Raw genomic sequence first — 21,054 nt, 5'->3', positions numbered from 1 at the left:
CTTTATTTCTCCCTTTTTTTTTTTTTTCTTCTCTTCTTGCGCAGGAACCCTTCCACGATTTTCCTTGTTTCTAATTTGATGGGGATTTACTCTAAAAAAAAACAACCATGAGATTCAAACTTGAGACCTCTTGGTGAGCAAGAGAATTTTGCACACCATAGCTCACCAACTATACTAGGTAGTTGTTGTTACCAAAAACGAATCTTCAATCACTTAAGGATGTGGTCCATCGATCCTTGTTGGCATTTGGAGTATTCCTTGTGCCTCTGAGACAATTGCAAACGGGGCTGGTTCTGCATCTCGGTTCAGTTCTGATCCGTTATTCTTTTTCTGGCCTGAAAAGAATAATCACTTGTACGAGTAACCAAACGAATGCGTACTTTTAATTGGACAAGTCCATCTTGCTCAGAATTTTGTCCTCTTCGCAACCATGAAAAGAAATAGGACCTCTTTATATGTAAAATTGGAGATATAGCGCCCGATAGTCCTTAAGGCCTTGAAAATATAAAACCTGCAAAAAGAGAGTAAAACCCAAGGTAGCTCCATTCTAAATATGTAAAATGCATGTTTTACTATCCTAGATTTCACACATAAATGTGCTCATCACTAACCTGTTCTTATCATCTCTCTCCTGATTTTGGATCAGTTTCACATATGTAGAGAGTAAATATTCTTCACTATTATGAAACGTCATACACCAGGATTAGCCTCAACCCACAACCTTCTCTTTAAATTGTATTTTTTTTGTTTTTATTTTTAAATATAAAAAATGGGACCCACATCATCTTTTTCAACTCCCTATACTCTACTCATCATCTTTCCTCATTGCCTTCCCATTTCCCGCACTCCACTCTTGCTCGCTCGCTCTTTGTCCTCTCCATGCAAAGTTAGGGCGGTCTTTTGCATGGTCGGTGTTAGGGACTTGGGTACAACTCATTCTCTAAAGCTAGCCTTAAGGAGAAGGTGACCAAGTACCTGCAAGTCTCTACATTGGGTTACCCATTTCCTATGTGGGATTATTATTTCTGCTTACCACGTGGAACCCCAACAATCTCTCCCTCCACGGGGAAGCCCAAGATATTCCCGTCTCCCACTCCATATGAGAGCCATCAAAATCTTCAATTTTATCCTCGGAGGCACACCCTAGAGCTACCAAACCTTGGGTTGCTAGGGATGAATGCACAACCACAAGAAAGACCCTAAACAAATAAGGGTAATTTACAACTCCACCCCGTAGAGAATGCCACTATTAGAGAGTCACCCCCTACATAATACCAAATTATACTCAGACCCCATGGTATTAGTCACTGTTAAATTAGGAGTTGAAATTATTGTTGTACCCTTTTGACTAAAACACATGTCCAATTGGACTTTTGCTCAATTCCCTCTTCTTCTTCCTCATTCATTGTTACAACCGAAGGCATGAGAACGAGCTCATTTGGTGGCCGCCAGAATCGGTGATGGAACTCGCTTGTATCACCATTGACTTTGGCAGGGATCCTGTCGCGATACAGAGAATTCTAGATCCAACACCGATGCCTGTGAGTTCTCATTCCCCTTGTTTTTTTAGGAACAATTTGTTAGTTTGGAACTTTGGACTTTGATCAACAAAGGTGCCTGATGTGAGTTTATGGTTTCACTTTGGACTTTGATCAACAATCGTGCGATCCTCTCAGATCACTGATTTCCTCTTATGGGTTTCAGATTCAACCACCTCTCCCAACGATGGTGCCGCTGTTGTCACTATCTCCGGCTCTGGAACTACTTGTTGGACCAACAAAGGCTCTTGAATCTGACAATCCACATCTCCCGATGCAATGGAGTTGGCACTCGCCTTTCCTACGGCCCAGCTCTGCCAAAAAGCTTACATCAGAATCCCCAATGGCATAGCTTGTACGATAAAAAGCCCTATGGTAAACACAAGCAAAACAACCCCACTGTTTTCTTCTGTGAGGTCATAGACCAATAGGTAGACAGCTATGACCACAGCGATGACATTGATGAAATTGAAGTACCCTATTTCTTAATTCCTTCTCTACTACTGCCCTTACGATGGGTGGGGTCTCACGGAGGAAGAGCACCACCGTGAAACAAACGACCGTAGGAATGATGGCCAGCATAAGGAGGAAGCTGGATGGGTTGTCAGAGAAGAGGGCACTGCAGAGGTCAGTGAAAATCACATCACTAAGCTCCACATAGCCTTTGAGAATGCCAGAGGCATACTGACTTAGCTGAAAAAGGAGATGGCGGCACTCCACAACCGAAAACTGGTTCAACCCCCTGAGGGTACCTTCTTCTAGTTGAAGATGAAACAATGAATAGTTGGAATGCATTGGACATATACCAATATATAGTTGTAATGCTATGTCGGTCCTATGAAGTCAAAGGAGGACCCAGTATATCTTGAAACTTTTCATTATTTCCCCACCTTATGCTTTCCATGTTTCTTCCATCTTCCTTTGTCAAACTGTGCTTCAGGGATGTTGTTTGATGGATAGCATTGATTGTGTATCATATTGAGAAATTCTCTTTTAATTGAGAATATAAAATTAGTGTGTTGTGTTTTATTTTGCTTGCTTGCACTCATGGCTTCTAAAAGAAATATGTTTATCTATTGTACAACCACTCTTGGGGCTTTGTTTGCATCTCACAAGTCTTCTCTTGTGCTTATGTGTGTGGATTATGGCCTCTATTCTTTCGGAAGTTTCGTGCCACACCTCGCTCGCACAAAGCCGAGCTGGTAACCGAGTTAACACCGATTAACTCACAAACCTGCCAGGATCAATAATGTAGTAACTGCATTACAACATACATCTACTAAACTAAGCTAAGACCTATATTTTCAGTGAAAGAGCTGTTCATAATAACACTTGTAATTATTTTCCAAATAATTGATACCCAGATTGAGTCATAAAAGTTACATACATTTGGGCCCGAAGGCATGATATATATACAAGAATATAACAATTTAAACATCAAGTAATAAAAAGGGAGTACATCAAGAAAAGAATAAAAAAGAATCACTCAGGAGTCACAGTTGTCATGCAGCACAATCATCATACGTGCAATCGGCACCGTGCTCGAACTCATTAGGGACCCACCAATCCTCAGAGGGAAACTCCACAGTAGGGCCCGGCTCCTGATCTTCAGGCAGGTAACCTGCAAAATCAGCAAAAAGAGTTGTGCATGTGGGATGAGCTCACTAGCCCAATAAGTTGAAAAGAAGACCACACAAGGAAAACCACACAAACAGTCACAATACAAATGCACCTATATGTAATTCATTTTAAATCCTATTAGCCTAACAACATTACTAAGTCATAGGTTATGTGCTACTCACAACCACAGTGCACGTATGCCTCGGGTACGAGTTGCAAACCCCATCCTGTGATACGTCCATAAGGTTGTCGGAGAAGGCCTACCATTGGCACCGGAATTTAAACACACATCGACCTCCAGCAAATTTAAATGACAAAAAGCAAATGGGTGACTCCACCCTAAATAAAAGCAGTACGATTGGCCCTCTGAATATACCATCGGGGTTACCGACTGTCCTAGCGATCAACAGTGCATACGTCTAACCACTACAAGAGTTCGAACACCATAACCTGATGCTTCCCCCTAATGATCCCCTAACAAATAAACTCCTATTGGGAAGGGTCGTAGTACAAGGGTAAATCACATCCTAGTCGCATGCCTCTACATGAGCATAGTACGATTACACAATGACATCATGTCCTATACCACGAGCCACCATGCACTCATTTCTGAGCAGACTACGTCATCTAATCTAGCATATACATCATATCCAAATGAAATTCTTCCATCACATACATCAAGACATAAAGGATATTCATCATAAAGCAAAGCATAGCATGTTATGTAAGTGCACATACAATATGTGATATGACATATGTGATGTCTAGTCTACACACAAGTGATATGATGACATGGCTAGACTAACATATGTTAAATGATGCATAACATTTATAAACTAAATTAGAATCCACTCTGCACTTACTTGTATATGTACACAGTGCTTGTACCCCGTATGAAAAAGATCCGATGTGTGGGTTCATGTATATTGAGTGTAACCTATCATAAATATAATGATTTATCATTTCACTATTTTAGGGTCAAAATCATTATGTTTGAACACTAAAATTGAGTTTAGAATCATAAATGGGAGTTACCCATCAAATTTGGACAAATTCTGGAAATTCTGGAAAGACAGGTGGGCTAGAGCCAAAGATAGTAGCCCATCGGTTACACCAGAACCCAGAAACTGAGTTTTGGAAACTCAGGTGGGATAAAACCAGAAGACAGGTGGGGCAAAAATACCCCCAGTCTTTAAATGAAATTTTTTCCCATCTCATTCCCGACTTTCCTCTGGCTTAGGGAACTTGTTTGGGGATGATCCGGTGACTCAAATCACTTATCTAAGGACCAATCATGTACCCTTAACCTAGATTTAAGATCAAATCGAAAGAAAAATGAAAATTCTTACCTTTCTCAAGAACACCAATGAAACCCCAAATTCCACTTCTTTTGCTCAAGAACCTCCAAAAACTCTAGATCTTCACCAACACTCCTTCCATATCTTTCAAAATCCTTATACACACCTTCCATTAAACCTTAGATTTGAATATCCAAGTAGGATTAGCAAGATCCAAGTGGGTTCTTTCCCAAAAATCAAAAAGAGAGTTTAAGAAGGGGGTTTTCCTAAGAATCCTTAGAATGTATACAATACCTACCTCAAATCAAAGATCTCAGTGAGTTGATCATTAATCCGGGCTCAAAATACCAAGACCCAGCTTCGGTGAAGCTTTATGATCGATTTTCCCTTCTTTCTTCTTCTTCTTCCTCTTTTCCTTTCTTCTTCTTTCTCTCTCTTCTTTACTCTCCCACCAACCAACTAACATTAATGAGGGAAAAAACAATTAATGTCTCCTCTTTTATATCTGGGCCCCCCAAAATATCTTCTAAATCTCAGGTGGGCTAAATCTCAGGTGGGCTATCTCAGGTGGGTATATCTCAAGTGGGTATATCTCAGGTGGGTAATCTCAGGTGGACTTTAATGGGAATAAACTCCCACATAATATTAGATTACGTTGGCACCCACAAACACTAATACGTACCTTTACTTTTTGTACATGACCTCTAGGTGCTTACAAGTGTAAGGCTTGGGTGAACGTATTACACTTGATACCCGCTCGGTTATGTCAGGCCAACCCGAGTTCAGGGTCACCCTTACTGCCATATTCCATATGGTACCTGTGCCGGTTCTTTCTGATTCAGCCCCTATATGATCAAACCAATTCAATACGGGTATCACATTACCCCCCCCTTTTTGAAAATTTCATCCCCGAAATTGTAGTACCTAGTTGTCCTAAAAGATGAGGATATAAGCTTTGAATATCATCCTCTTTCTCCCAAGATGCCTCTTCGATCTGAGCCCACTGAATCTTCACAAAAACGATAGGGCGGTTGCAAAGGGTTTTCATTTTTCAATCTAAGATCTCAGTCGATGTTCTTCATATGTCATATCAACTTCTAAGTATTCCGATTCCATATGTAGTACGTGGGATGGATCATTAACGTATTGCTTCAACATAGATACATAGAAGATGTTGTGAACACTGTTGAGGGAAGGCGGTAATGCCAACATGTATGTTATTGCTCCAACTCACTTCAAAATCTCAAATGGCCCAATATATCTTGGATTTAATTTGCCTTTCTTGTGAAATCTGCGTAGGCCTTTGATAAGAGATATTTTGAGGAACACTTTCTCTCCCTCTTGGAATTTCATTCCGTCCTACGGCTATCTACATAGCTCTTTTGACTTGATTGGGCTGCTTTAATTTTTTCTCTAATGACATCAACTTTATCACATGTCATTTGAATCATTTCTGGTCCAAGCATTGGACGTTCACCTACTTCGTCCCAGAATAGAGGAGTTCTGCACTTTCTACCATACAATGCTTCATATGGAGCCATCCCAATTGCAGTTTGATCACTGTTATTGTAAGCAAACTCCATAAGAGGTATATATTCCACCCAACTACCACTCATTTCCATGGCACAGGATCAGAGCATGTCTTCTAATATCTATATTGTCCTCTTGGATTGTTCGTCTATTTGTGGATGGAAGCTTGTACTCAGATTCAATCGTGATCCCAAGGCTTGCTGGAAGCTTTTCTAAAATCTGGAGGTAAACCTTGGGTCTCTGCCTGATACAATACTCACTGGTACACCATGTAAGGCTACAACATTATCCATGTAAGTGGTCCTCATCGGAATAAAGTGAGCTGTCTTAGTAAGCCTATCAACCACTGCCCGAATTGCATCCATTCTCTTGGGTGTACATGGTAGTCCAGTGACGAAGTCCATTGTAATGTTATCTCACTTCCATTCAGGTACTAGGAATGGTTGAAGAATGCCAAAAGTTTGGTGCCGTTCAAATTTGACTTCCTAACATGCAAGACAAGTCGACTCATACAAGGCTATTGTGGACTTCATTGCTGGCCACCAATAGTGTTGCTTTAGGTCATTGTACATCTTGGTACTTTCAGGATGAAGAGAGTACTCAAAACTGTGTGCTTCCTTTACTATTTTGTCTTGTATTAGTTCGTTGCAGGGTACACATAATCTGCCCCAAAACAACAGTGCCCCATCACTAGCTAATGTAAAGCTAGGGTCATTCATTGTTTGCTCTTGAATCTTCTCTCTGATCCACTACAACTCAGGATCTAACGATTGTTTCATTATGATTTCTTCCCTGATGGAAGAGTGTACCTATAAAGCTGCCAAAGACATAGTCAACTGTTGAACATTATTTGCCTGGTGCTCTAGTTCCAAGGTCACTCCCTCATACAAGAGGATCTCATCCATTAACATTGCCTCCTGTACGAGCTCTGGACTGACAGCTAGATAGGAAAGTGACACAATTTGAGCTTCCGACTTAACGCATCTACCACTACGTTGGTCTTCCCTGGGTGATACTGAATATCACAATCGTAATCTTTCATAAGCTCAAGCCATCTCCTTTGTCTCATATTCAAGTCTTTTTAGGTGCAAAAATACTTAAGACTTTTGTGGTCATTGTATATTTTGCACTTTTCACCAAACAAATAGTGACGCCAAATCTTTAAGGGAAAAATAACTATTGCTAGCTCCAAGTCATGAATAGGGTAGTTATTTTCATAGTCTTTCAATTATCTGGATGTATATGCTATGACCTTACCGTGTTGCATAAGTAGACAGCCCAATCCAACATTGGAAGCATCGGTATACACTGTCATTCCACCTGTGCCTTCAGGAATAGTCAACACTGGTGCTAACACTAGCCACTTCTTTAGCTCTTGAAAACTTTATTCATACTCCTTTGACCAATCAAACTTTATACCCTTCCTAGTCAACTTGGTCATTGATGCTAAAATCCGAGAAAAGTTCTCGATGAAGCGTCTATAGTAACCTGCCAAACCCAAGAAACTTCTAATTTTTGTTACGCTCTTGGGTATCTCCCAGTCTACTACGGCTTTCACCTTATCTGAATCCACTTTGATTCTATTTTCAGACACCACGTGCCTTAAGAATCCAACCTGTTTGAGCCAAAATTCACACTTGTTGAATTTCGCATCTAACTGTTGCTCTCTCAATCTCTGTAGTACCATCCTCAAGTGTTTTAAATGGTCTTCTTCTGACTTCAAGTAGATCAAGATATCATCAATGAAAATAAGGACCCACATATCAAGAACATCATGAAACACTCGATTCATCAAGTCATGAAAGCTACTGGTGCATTAGTCAACTCAAAAGACAACACTAAGAGCTCATAATGACCGTATCGAGTTCTAAAGGATGTCTTTGGTATATTACTATTCTTTATCTTGAGTTGATAATACCCAGATCTGAGGTCAATCTTTGAAAATACCTTAGCACCTTATAGTTGATCAAACAGATCATCAATACATGGCGATGGATATCGATTCTTGATAGTTAACTTGTTCAACTCTTGGTAATCAATACACATACGCAAGCTTCCATCTTTTTTTTGAACAAACAACACTAGAGCACCCCAAGGTGATACACTTGGGCGTATGAATCCCTTCTTCAACAGATCTTGCAACTGTACTTATAATTCTTTTAATTCCACTGGTGCCATTTTGTACGGAGCCTTGGACATCGGGGCATCTTCAGGGATCAAATCTATAGCAAATTTCAGCTCCCTGTTAGGTGGTAGCTAAGTTAGATCATCTAGAAAGACGTCTAGGAACTTCTTAATTACCTCTACTTCCTCTAAAGGTGTGACCATCGCATCTAAATTAATCACCAATGCTAGGTACCCCTGACACCCATTTTCCAATAACTTCACCGCTTGCAGAGCGAGGACCTTCTTAGCCCACTTTGTCATATCTGCTTGATGTATCAATTCCTTCCCTTCATTATCGATCACCTTGATTTGCTTCTCAGCACACATCACGCTTGCTCGATGTGCTGATAACCAATCTATGCCTAGTATAATCTCAAAGTTTTGTAGGTTGAACTTGATGAGTTAAGCATCTAACTGCTTTCCACTGATCTCAATGGTGCATGGCCCACATACTTCCTTCAACTGTGAAATTTTTCCTGTAGGTGTACTAACTACCATCTTATGCTCTAGTATCTTGGGTGTCATGTCAAGTTTTTCAGCAAATCTCTTTGATGCAAATGAATGTGAAGCCTCTGAATCAAATAAGACATATGCTGGAATACTTGATGCAAGTAGGACACCTAATACAACAATGCACATAAGTATAGCATGTAATCAATATTTACTAGAAGGTAATTCTCAATTAAATCTTACCTGCACCATATCCATGCTAGCTTCAGCTTCCTCAGCTGACAAAGCATACATCCTTCTTTGTGGTTGACTCCCTTGAGTCACAGCAGGTCTCTATCCAGAAGGCTGGTTGGTTGGTAGGGCTGGTCGAGCTCGACAATCTTTAGCAAAATGCCCATATGCATGACAATTAAAACAATGGTTCTACAAAGCTTGAACCAAAGTCTGAGCTCTCTGAGCCGAGCTTGACCTGTAGTAAGTGGAGGGCAAGGCGGCCTAGTAGTTATGGGCGTCGTACTAGTATTCGGGCGAAAATATGTAGTACCCTACCCACCAACGGGTAGAGGAGGATACTCGATGGCCTGTAAGGCTGCCTGTATGAAGGATCAAATCCGTATAATCCATAAAAATTCTTACTCAAGCCACCTGAATTTACATAAGGTTTTCTCTCTCTTCCATACTCCAGGTGTAAGGGATGATTCACTTTTTATCTTATCTTCCATGGTTTTGGCCTTCTGTACAATCAAGGCATAGTCGGTGAGATCTAATGCCTTAAGTATTGTGCCAATGGATACCTTCAATCCTTTCAGAAATTTCTTACCCTTTTCTTCGATTGATTTCATGTGAGGGGGTGCAAAGTAGAATAGGGCCTCAAACTGTTGTTGATACTCAAGGACAGACTTGCATCCTTGAGTCAAGGCCGAGAACTCTACTTCCTTGCAGTCTCTAAAACTACGAGGGTAGTAGTTTGCCAAGAACAGCTATTTGAATTGTTCCCATGTAGGTTTCAGGTGTGTAGCAAACAATATAGCTTTTAGGCTTGCCACCAAGAGTTGGCCTCATTCTTAAACTGTAACCCCTCACAACTAATCTTTTGAGCATCGGTGCACTCAATCACTTTGAATATCTTCTCAATCTCTTGGGTCCATCGATCCGATTCCAAAGGGTCATTACCCACCTTAGTGAATGTAGGTGGTAGGTTCCTTTTGAATGACTCCACCACTCTTGTGGTATGGCCCACCAACTGAAAATATGGTGCATATACCGGATGGTACGAGTAAGGAGGTGGCATCATATATGGAAGTGTACTTGAGGTAGTATGGGTGGTGTACCTCCAACTTGGTTCTGAGGGTTTATGCCAGGTGGTATACCTCCAACTTGGTTCCGAGGGTTGATGCCAGGTGGTGTACCTCTAACCTGTGCCCTAACACCATGCCCTCCAGTTAGACCTTGTGGAATGTCTACCCGAGGAGGATGACCTGGTAATGCAGCATACCACTACTGTTATATAGTAGTCATAAATGCCTACTGTTGTTGGAGAATCCGTTGATGGAGATTCTGATTAGATTGTTGAATCAAGTTCTCAACATCACCAGGGGTAAGTACTGGTGGAGGATCAGGAAGTGTAGCCATGGGTGGATCCTCATGAGCCACATTTTGATCAATTGTCCCTTGAGGTTATGGGTTAGATGCTTGCCCCGTAGGTTGAGGCCTCCTATTGATTGGTGGGCCTACCAACGGGATGAGTACCTCGAGGTGCACCCCGAGCGACACCCTCGGATCTAGTGCATACCATTGCTAGTGTATCTGATTTGCATAAAAATTTCGTATATGTTAGTATTACAACTTATTACACAATTTTTCGAAGCTTAGCTCTCAACTTTGTGCACTTCCATCCCAAAACAATCGAAGAAATGTGCACATAATAATTCAAACTCCAAATTTGTAGTTCATGATACGTGTCGGCCCAAATCTCCCCTATAAACTCATAGTTTTTCAAAAATGACCTTTAAACCCACCAATGCAGGCCATGTAGGACCCACCGGTGGAATCGGGCCCATACTGCCAAAATCGATGGGCTAACGACCGGTGGGCTTGGCTGGCTGAACCCTGCTGAATTCAGCCCACCGGAGTTACCTGAGGCTGGGTTTTAAAGGGGTTTTAAACCTAGTTTTCCACCCATTTCCTCTCCTTCCCCCCTTCGTTCGAACTCAGGCGATTTTGGGTGATTTCTTATGACTTGACTCACCAAATCGACGCAACAATCCATTCGAGTTTGCCTTCTCTATTACTCCATCTTCAAGGTAAGATCATAGACCCTTTATTTCTCAAAATTTATGGGTTTTCTTTCTTTTGAATGGATAAATCGCCAATGTAGTTGGGGCTTTGGTTTTTTCCTTTGATTTTCTCCATAGAAAATGATTTACATGCTAATGTAGAGCTTAGATTATGGTTTCCAAGAAGTTTGATCCATGAAATGGAAACATTGAAGGAATTTTCCCCTTTTTATATCCTAAACAACATTTTTGGGGATTTTATTGTGCATTTTTCTTATCCATGTCATTCTAGCATCCACCTTATGATTTTCCTTGTTTCCATTGCAATCTTAGGCTTCTTTTGTGTTCACTAACCGTTCCTTTGCAATTTGCCCCAAATTTGGATGGCATGATTGTCCTAAAATCCTTATGTAACTTACCCAAACAGAGAGGGCAACAACATTAGGAAAATTTATACCTAGCCAAATCTTGAATTCCTTGTTTACATTCGAATCATAAATCTTCAAGCATATTAGAATCATCATTAGTTGTTTCCTTTGAAATGTAAACCTTCCATTTGGCTAGATTCCCAAATTTTAAAATTTCTACTTAATCGGTATACTTGTTTGAATTCCTTCAATTTCTTATTCCAAACCCATATAGGGATATGTTATCTCTTGTTTAATCTAGTGCAGTATCTCATGGTCTCTTGAAAGGATCTATACATTGTATACATTCTTGGATTGTTCACGCATTAGGACCATATCTCATTTGGGTCACTATATACCTTAATCAACACATGCATTATCTCATTCATCACTTTGCATCTCCTATATTTACTTAGTGATTTCCATCACCTTAATCCTTCTTATCTATATATTTTCACTTAGCTGATTTAGGTATCCAGGTTTGATGATTTGAAATAAACTAGCTTAAATCACATTTCCTAAAAATTTTCTGCCATATGCTGTTATAGCTCATTATATTCATCTCTTTGATTCCATTTCTACTATCTGTCTCAACTGGATACTCCTTATACTTTGACTTCTTATTTTACATCATGTGTTTATCTCTCTTCTTTGCATTTTCAGGATGCCACCAAGAAGAGGCAAGGCATCCATAGAGCCATCAAGGAAGAGAAAAACTTTCAAGGCTAAGAAGAGAGAGGTGGGGTCTAGTTCTTCAGCCCCATCTCCAACTAGGAAATGGGAGAACCCATCCAACTATGATGAGATGGTCTTCCATAGTGCGAGAGCCGCATCATTATGGAGTACTTTCTACTCACTACCTGTAATGTTGGAAAAACAGGTGACTGTGGAGCACTTTTCTCGCATTCACCTCTTGGAGAGGTTTTCTGCTCTTGGTTGGGAGTCTATCCTCAACATTGACCGACAGTGCTATAAGGGTTTGGTGAGGATGTTCTACTGCAACCTGGAGGCCACGGAGGAGGAGGGAGAGTTTGCCATAATCAGTATGGTGAAGGGTGTAGAGATCATCCTTACTGTGGACCGGTTGGCGGAGATTTTAGGGATCTCTTTAGAGGGTATTTCCCTAATACAGTCCTCCCAGGACCAGAGGCATAGGCCCACTAATGAGCCAGGACATGCAGGAGCACATCTATTAGGTGATTAGTGGTTCACAAGTGAGGCCTGCATCCAAGTTGGACTTTTCCCCTGAGGGTAGGGTATTTGCTAGGTTGGTGCAGTTCAACCTAGCTCATAGGAGTGGTCATCGGATCAGGTAGGTTTCATACCCACCTACCTGGCTACTTGCCTGCTATCTGCCCTTGAGGGCAATGTACCTAGACTATGCCCCCTACTTCACACTAAGGTCTATGCATCACCATGCCTTGCATCCCGAGGATGCCAACCTACCCTATGACAGAGCTCTTACTCGAGTCTTCAAGTATTTCGTAGTCAACCTTTCTAAGGAGGAGGGAGTAGTCCCAAAGGATCAGTTCTCTGTAAGGAATTTGAGGTAGATGAACCTACGTGCCTTGATGGTAGAGCCTCAGGTAGCCAAGGAGCAGGGGGAGGATGTGCCCATGGATGAGGATGAGCAGGATAGAGATGACGGGGACTATTTCCCGTATCAGGAGGAGGGTTTCTAGGGGGTACATAATCACGAGGATATCAGAGAGGAGGAGGTTTTGGAGGAGGTGTTGTTGGATACTAGGGTAGCAGATCCAGCTTTTCCTGGAGCTGGCGGTTCTAGATCAGTCAGAGCTAGTGGCCTAGACATTCACAGTGCTTCTGGCACATAGCCCATGGCTTCGCCACCTTCTGGAGAGGCACCTATCTTACAGGATATCCTATCAGAGTTGAGATCCTTGAGAGAGGGTCAGGCTGAGCTTAGAGGTCAGCTTGGAGAGAGTGCAGCCAGGGAGCAGGAGCTTCTTAGGAGAGTGGATGAGAACATCAGTAGAAAGCTTTAGATGTGGAGGCAGTTTGGAAAGATGGAGTCCAGGTTTCAGCGACTTACCTGGGATATGTACCACTCTTCTAGGGTGATCTCTGTGGATGTTCGACGCATACAGAGGAAAGTGGTTTTCCTCCATGATCATTTCACTCATTAGGACACGTGCCTCGACATCGACTCCAGGGTTCACTTAGGAGAGCCTTTCGATGTCTCTAGTGACGACTCTGACTAGTGTTTTGGGATGGTGGCCTATTACCCTCTTCTGTCCTTTTACTTGTCATTCTTGCTTGACTTTTTAGCTTTATTTGATAGTCTTAACTATTTTGAGTTTCATAGTTGACTTTCCTGCTTTACTTACGTGATCGAACTAGTATAGCTTTAAGCAATGATAGAATCTATCATTCATTTTGTAATTTATTTCATTTGTGTACTTAAAGTTTGAATTGTGATCTTAATAGTAATTGTAAATTTCTGAATGGTTTGCTTATATTAAACTACGTGGTTTGATGGTCGCCGACACAGCCACCATATGTTGTTATCTTATTATTCTTATTGTCTATCAGGTTTTATGTTTGAAAATTTTTGGTTTTCTCCATTTTATGCCGTTATACTATCGAAACTTTGTTAAAATTTCCACTGATTCATACTATCAATGCATGCATGTCATGAATGCGAAAGTTACAAATTTTCACATTTAAATTAAGGTTTTTTAACTTTTCATAAGGCTTTTATTTTCACCCATCCCAAACCTATTATAGTTTCTATGGGGTCTAAGCAGTATGTTGTAGGCAGGCAGAGCATCGTGCTCTTATACCACCCTTGTCACACCCCGCTCGTACAAAGCCAAGCCAGTGACCGAGTTAACACCAGTTAACTCATAAACCTGCCAGAATCAACAATGCAGTAGCTGTAATATAGCATACATCTACTAAACTAAGCTAAGACCTATTTTTTTAGCGGAAGACCTTTTCATAATAATACAAGTAATTGTTTTCCAAATACTTGATACCCAAATTGAGTCATAAAGGTTATATACATTTGGGCTCGAAAGCGTGATATATATACAAGAATATAACAATTTAAGCATCAAGTCATAAAAAGGAAGTATATCAAGAAAAGAATAAAAAAGAATCACTCAAGAGTCACAGATGCCATACAACACAATCCTTGCACGTGTAATCGGCACCATGCTCGAACTCATCAGGGACCCACCAATCCTCAGAGGGAAACTCCACAGTGGGGACCAATTCCTGATCTCTAGGCGGGTAACTTGCAAAATTACCTACAAAGAGTTGTGCATGTGGGATGAGTTCACTAGCGCAGTAAGTGCAAAGGAATACCACACAAGGAAAACTACACAAACAGTCACAATACAAATGTGCCTATATGCAATTCATTTTAAATCCTATTAGCCTAACAACATTACTAGGTCATAGGTTATATTCTACTCACAACCACAATACGCGTATACCCAGGGTACGAGTCGTGAACCCCATCCCGTGATACGCCCATAGGGTTGTTGGAAAAGGCCCAGCGTTGGCACCATAATTTAAATACACGTTGACCCGGTAAATTTAAATGACAGAAAGTAAATGGGTGACTCTACCTAAAATAAAAGCATTATGATTAGCCCTCTGAATATACTATCGGGGTTACCGACTGTCCTAGCGATCAGCCATGTATACTTCTAACCGCTACAGGAGTTCGACAATCGTAACCCGATGCTTCCCCCTAATGATCCCCCAACACGTAAACCTTTGTTGGGAAGGATCGTAACACAAGGGTAAATCACATCCTAGCCATATGCCTCTACATGAGCATAGTACGATTACACAATGGCCTCGCATTCCATACCACGAGCCACCATGCACTCATTTTCAAGCCGACGACGGCATCTAATCTAGTATATACATCATATCCAAATGAAATTCTTCCATCACATACTTCAAGACATAAAGGATATTCATCATAAAACAAAGCATAGCATATTATGTAAGTGCACATACAATGCGTGATATGTCATATGTGATGTCTAGTCTACACACAAGTGATATGATGACATGGCTAAACTAGCACATGTTAAATGATGCATAACATTTAAAAATTAAATCAGTCCACTCCCTACTTACTTGTATATGTACACGATGCGTGTACCCGGTACGAAAAATATCCGATGTGTGGATTCTCGTATATGGAGTGTAACCTATCATAAACATAATGGTTTATCATTTCACTATTTTGGGGTCAAAATCATCATGTTTGAACACTAAAATCAAGTTTAGAATCATAAATAGGAGCTACCCATCTAATTTGGACCAATTTTGGAAATTCTGGAAAGACAGATGGGCTAGAGCCAAAGATAGTAGCCCGCCAATTTCAGCTCGTCGGTTACACCAGAGCCCAGAAACTGAGTTCTGGGAACTCAGGTGGGCTAAAACCAGAAGATAGGTTAGGTAAAAATATCCCCCAGTCTTTAAACAAAATTTTTTCCCATCTCATTCCTGACTTTTCTCCGGCTTAGGGAACTTGTTTGGGGATGATCCGGCGACTTAAATCACTTATCTACGGTCCAATCATGTACCCTCAACCTAGATCTAAGATCAAATAAAAAAAAATTGAAGATTCTTATCTCTTGAGACTTAAATCACTTATCTACGGTCCAATCATGTACCCTCAACCTAGATCTAAGATCAAATAAAAAAAAAATTGAAGATTCTTATCTCTTTCTCAAGAACACTAATGAAACCCCAAATTCCACTTCTTTTGCTCAAGAACATCCAAATACTCTAGCTCTTCACCAACACTCATTCCAAATCCTTCAAAATCATTATACACACCTTCCATTAGACCTTAAATTTGATTATCCAAGTGGGATTAGCAAGATCCAAACAGGTTCTTTCCCAAAAATTAAAAAGAGGGTTTAAAAAAGGGATTTTCCTAAAAATCCTTGGAATGTGTACAATACCTACCTTAAATCAAAGATCTTGGTGAGTTGATCATTAGTCTGGGCTCAAAATACTAAGACCCAGCTCCGATGAAGCCCTACGATCGATTTTCCCTTCTTCTTTCTTCTTCTTCTTCCTCTTTTCTTTTCTTCTTCTTTCTCTCTCTTCTTTACTCTCCCACCGACCAACTAACATTAATGACGAAAAAGACAATTAATGTCTCCACTTTTATACCTGGGCCCCCCAAAATATCTTCTAAATCTCAGGTGGGCTATCTCAGGTGGGTATATCTTAGGTGGGTAATCTCAGGTGGGCTAAATCTCAGGTTGGCTATCTCAAGTGGATAATCTCAGATGGGCTTTAATGGGAATAAACTCTCACATAATATTAGATTAAGTTACCACCTGCAAACACTAGTGCGTACCTTAAATTTTTGTACATGGCCTCATGGCATGTGCAAGTGCAAGGCTTGGGTGCACGTATTGTACTTGGTACCCACTCGGTCATGTTAGGCCAACCCAAGTTTAGGGTCACCCTTGCTACCATATTCCATATGGAACCTGTGTTGATTCTCTCCGATTCAGCCCCTATATGATCAAACCAAGTCAATACGGGTAATTAGACTTGGTTTAGAAAGTAGGGTATCACATTGTGTTTGTAGGTGACAACATAATTAATGACAATAGAAGGATCATCAAAGGAACGGTGTCAGCTTCGGGCCTTAATTTCTATCTGAACTCCAGCACCAAGAGCTTCAGGTCTTCACCAATCAAGTTGGGCCCTGTATTCCGTAGTGGCTTCTGGTATATTATCTTCTTCTCTCTCTGCTTTAATCTCTTTCTCTCTCTATCTCTTGGAAGACGACACCCATCTCCATATTCAATCGTAAAACTTAAGAAATCTTTGATTAAAGTTCACTAAAACAACAGCAAATGAGAGAGAGAGAGAGAGAGAGAGAGAGAGAGAGAGAGAGAGAGTGACTAGAGGGTATATTAGGTACTTCACCTTTTATGAGGGTGTTTTAGTATTTAGGGTTTATGGTTTTATGAGGGTATTTTAGTATTTAAAAAAATATATACTAGCTGACATCAACATATAAGATATATTCCGTAACAGCGACTAATGACAGGGGGTCTGAGTATAATTTGGTATTACGTAAGGGGTGTCTCTCTAATAGTGGCATTCTCTAGGGGGTGGCGTTGTAAATTACCCAACAAATAATAACACACAATGCAAGGAATTTAACGTGGTTTGACAAAATTGCCCACATCCACCAGAGAGAACTAAAAAATTTTCACTATACTTAAAAAATTCCTTACTCCACTCTCCACCTCACAAAGTGATCTCCTTTTTGCTTGTTTAGGTTTTTTTTCCCATAGAGACAATATATATAGGAAACCCAAAAACCAAGTTCACACACAATTACAATTATACTCTTGTATTTGTAATGGACCCCATACCCAACACAACTACAAATATAGACCAATTATAATTATGTAAACTAAGGGTGAAACAGGGCCGAGTTGGGCTGGGTTTCTTATAACCCTAACCCAACCCTAGATCCCAAAACTGAGCCCAACCCCAACCCAACCTTACCGTGTTCATGCTTAGGCCCAACCCAACCGAGCTCAGGGTTGGGCCGGGTTGGGTCGGGTTGACCCTAACTGATCTTCTTAGTGGAATCACATTCCAATAAGTACAACATTTGAAAATTAAGAAAATTGACAAATTTGAAGCAAAGGGTTTTTAATTAAAAATGAATTCTTCCATCAAAATATACTAAATGTGATATTTTACCATTTTTTTTTCATGGAGATTCCATTTACCCATATTTTTTCATGTGACCCTTTTTTTAATCCCCTCCATCAAAAGTCAACATATTAAGAAATAATCCAATCATTCACTGTTGTTAGAATATCATCTTGATCTACAATAATGCTTAATTTTCAATATATAAGGACCAAGAAACTCACGTACTACAAGCCCCCATCTCTCCTCATTCCTTATTTCATGGCTATTGTGGTGGGTTTTTCCTTTGGCTTTGTGCTCTCTCTTTTAGCTATACTGTTTTCTATCATATTCTTGTTACACAAGAAACTCAATGACAACAACAAGAAACTCCCATCAGGAAATATGGCTCTCTCTGGGCAAGGAGAGACACCTGCATTCTACAAAGCACAATAATAGTCAGGGTTAGACTTAGGGCGGGTTAGGGTCGGGCTGAGTTTTCTATGCCTCAACCTAGGCCTGGCCCAACCACAAATAGGGTTGATTTGGGTTGGGCCAAGTAGGCCCTCATAGTCGGGTTAGACAGGGTTCGGGCTCAAGGCGGGTTCGGATCATCAAGGCTAAACTTACACCCCTAATGTAAACCATGCAGAATATAAGCTTAACCAAAAAATATGTACTTTGGCTTCGTTTCTGTAAACCAGCTTAAAGAAGTGTTGATATTGATTTTTTAAAACTTCTTGTCATTGTCTCCGCCTATCTGCTATACCCAACTGGCATGACCCACACCCCGCCAAGAGTGCCTTGCCTGACCACCATATCTAAACTGCCATGGACCAGATTATCACTTGGGGTGTCCCTACATAACCATTATATTCAAACCACTATAACCCACACCCCCGCCTGAGGGTGTTCTTTCCTGTCCGCCATAACCAAACCTAATATGGCCCACACCCCCACCTGGGGTGTTTGTATAGCTCATTGTCGTTGTACAATGTGATGTGGCTCCACTTGTCCTACACTTATTCGTTGTCTGAACTACCTGTAATATTTGTTATTCATCTGTACATATTGTCAAGTTCCAACAGTACCTTCACCTATTTCTACCCCTGCAAGTCTGTATAAATTCTCATCCATCTGATTTACCGGACCTATGCCCTTCGTGCCTGCCATCAGCCTCAAAAAATTTAATTACGGTTGAAATTAAATGAACTTGCACAAACAATGCCAAAAGAGTGAAATCTATCTGATCCACTATCCATTCCACTACATCCGTAACACAAGAAACTTTAAGAACACCTAACCCTTATACCACACTCTCTGCATAAAAGCAGAATTTTCTTACAAAGCATCCACATGGCATTGACTTCGAACAAAAAAACCTTTTTTTTTTCTTCCATGGATTAACTATTAAAATCCACAACCTTTTAAAAAAATAATAATAATAATTACCTTTCTCTCTTCTATTATACAAGAGTAAGGGAAGGCACCTCTTATTTCTTCTTCTTCTCTTTTTTTTTTCAATGAACTCACCCTAAGACCTTCTATGTATAATCACTTGTGGTAAAAAGTACCTTATGAAAGTAATGATTACTTTTATCTTTTTTTCCTTTTCTTTTTTAAATAATGATTACTTTTATGCTTATTTTTCTTCTCCAAAACCCTTATACAACTCCTATCTTATGTTGAATCGAACAAAAGGATGAAGAAACATGTTATCAACAGAAAACCTTAAAAGAATAAAATCTTCTATAATGATCCACTTTTTTAAATTGTATTCGAACTATATTTGAGAATCGTACATTTTTCTTTTCTTGCGCACCGCCCTTTACTCAAATCTCTGTGTACATCCTACTCATAACGATTTATCACATCTCACTTTGATATCATTTTTTACAGATTTAAGTAGAACTCATCCTCAAAAGATAGATGTTAATTAAGGAGATGGTCCGCAAGTACATATCAATCTTCATATTGGGCTACCATACTTCCAATGTAGGATTATTACTTTCGTCATTTGTATGAAAACCCAACAATCTCCCTCTCTATGCGGGAGCTACCAGGATCACCTGGTTTCCACACCTATGCCTTTGCCAAAATCTTGGCCTTGCCCCATCCTGGTCTTGCCAAACCTTGGCTCTGATACCGTTTATTGAAGACTTGGGTAGAGCTCATCCTAAAAAACTAGCTACTAAGGAGAAGGTGTCCAAGTACCTATAAGTCTCCACATTGGGTTACCCACTTCTGATGTGGGATTATTATTTTTGCTATCTGTATGGAATCCTAACATAATGCTCCACATGGCCTCTTGTTGACCTGCACGCTAGCACAAGAGCCACTTGGATGAGGAATGTTCCTTTTTTCTTTTCTTTATAAACATAGTTTCATTGTAATTACTCTAATATACTCTACAATTGAGAATTCAATATTTTCAATTACAAAGTATTAAAGCCTAGAAGCCAACATAGGAGAAAGGTAATCTAACACATAAATCAATCAACTATAAATCCTAGCTAGATGCCCATCATTGTAGGAAAGAAACACCTTAGACATCAATTCAGCAACTCTGAATGAGACTTTTAGAGACAATCTTCTATACTTTCATGTTCATTGGAGAATTGTCTTCCAAATTAACACACTGAAGAGAATTTTTTTTTTTTCTAGTGGAATGTTTCAATGCTTAAAAGAGACTTCCTATCATTTGAAGTGGAAGCTATTTTTAAGTTCCCTCTTAGCTCTGAGAGTTTCCATGACTGGATTTGGTGATGCCCCTACCTAAAATTCATTCTCTTGGAAATATTCATAGAGGATTGGTGTTTCTATTTCCCTCCTCAGACTTAATTTGTACTAAGGGCCAACTATATTCACAAAGTAGCATGGAAGATCTTATAGAATGCCAAAATCCACCCCAAAGGTCCAAGTTTCCTTTGGAAGGCCTACCTAAATGCTATTGGTATCATGGTTAACCTCAAGCACATGAATTTTTTTTGGATAAATTCATTTTCACATGCATATCATACTTGAAACTGGTGAGAAGCATCATTAATGATTCTAACTTGAGGACTATTTTGGACCTTTCCTCCTCGGCCTCAACCTAGCCCTTTGG

General features: G+C 40.2%; 1 protein-coding gene across 10 annotated transcripts in view; it reads right to left on the bottom strand.

Annotated features, from left to right (window-relative positions):
• Positions 1–21,054, bottom strand: part of LOC122071808 (histone-lysine N-methyltransferase SMYD3) — a 126,939-nt gene that overhangs the window by 5,842 nt on the left and 100,043 nt on the right. The gene's annotated exons all lie outside the window — the stretch shown is intronic.

Source organism: Macadamia integrifolia, unplaced genomic scaffold (assembly GCF_013358625.1).
Source record: "Macadamia integrifolia cultivar HAES 741 unplaced genomic scaffold, SCU_Mint_v3 scaffold_9A, whole genome shotgun sequence".
Lineage (NCBI taxonomy): Eukaryota > Viridiplantae > Streptophyta > Magnoliopsida > Proteales > Proteaceae > Macadamia > Macadamia integrifolia.
This window is presented reverse-complemented; position numbering and strand designations above follow the sequence as displayed.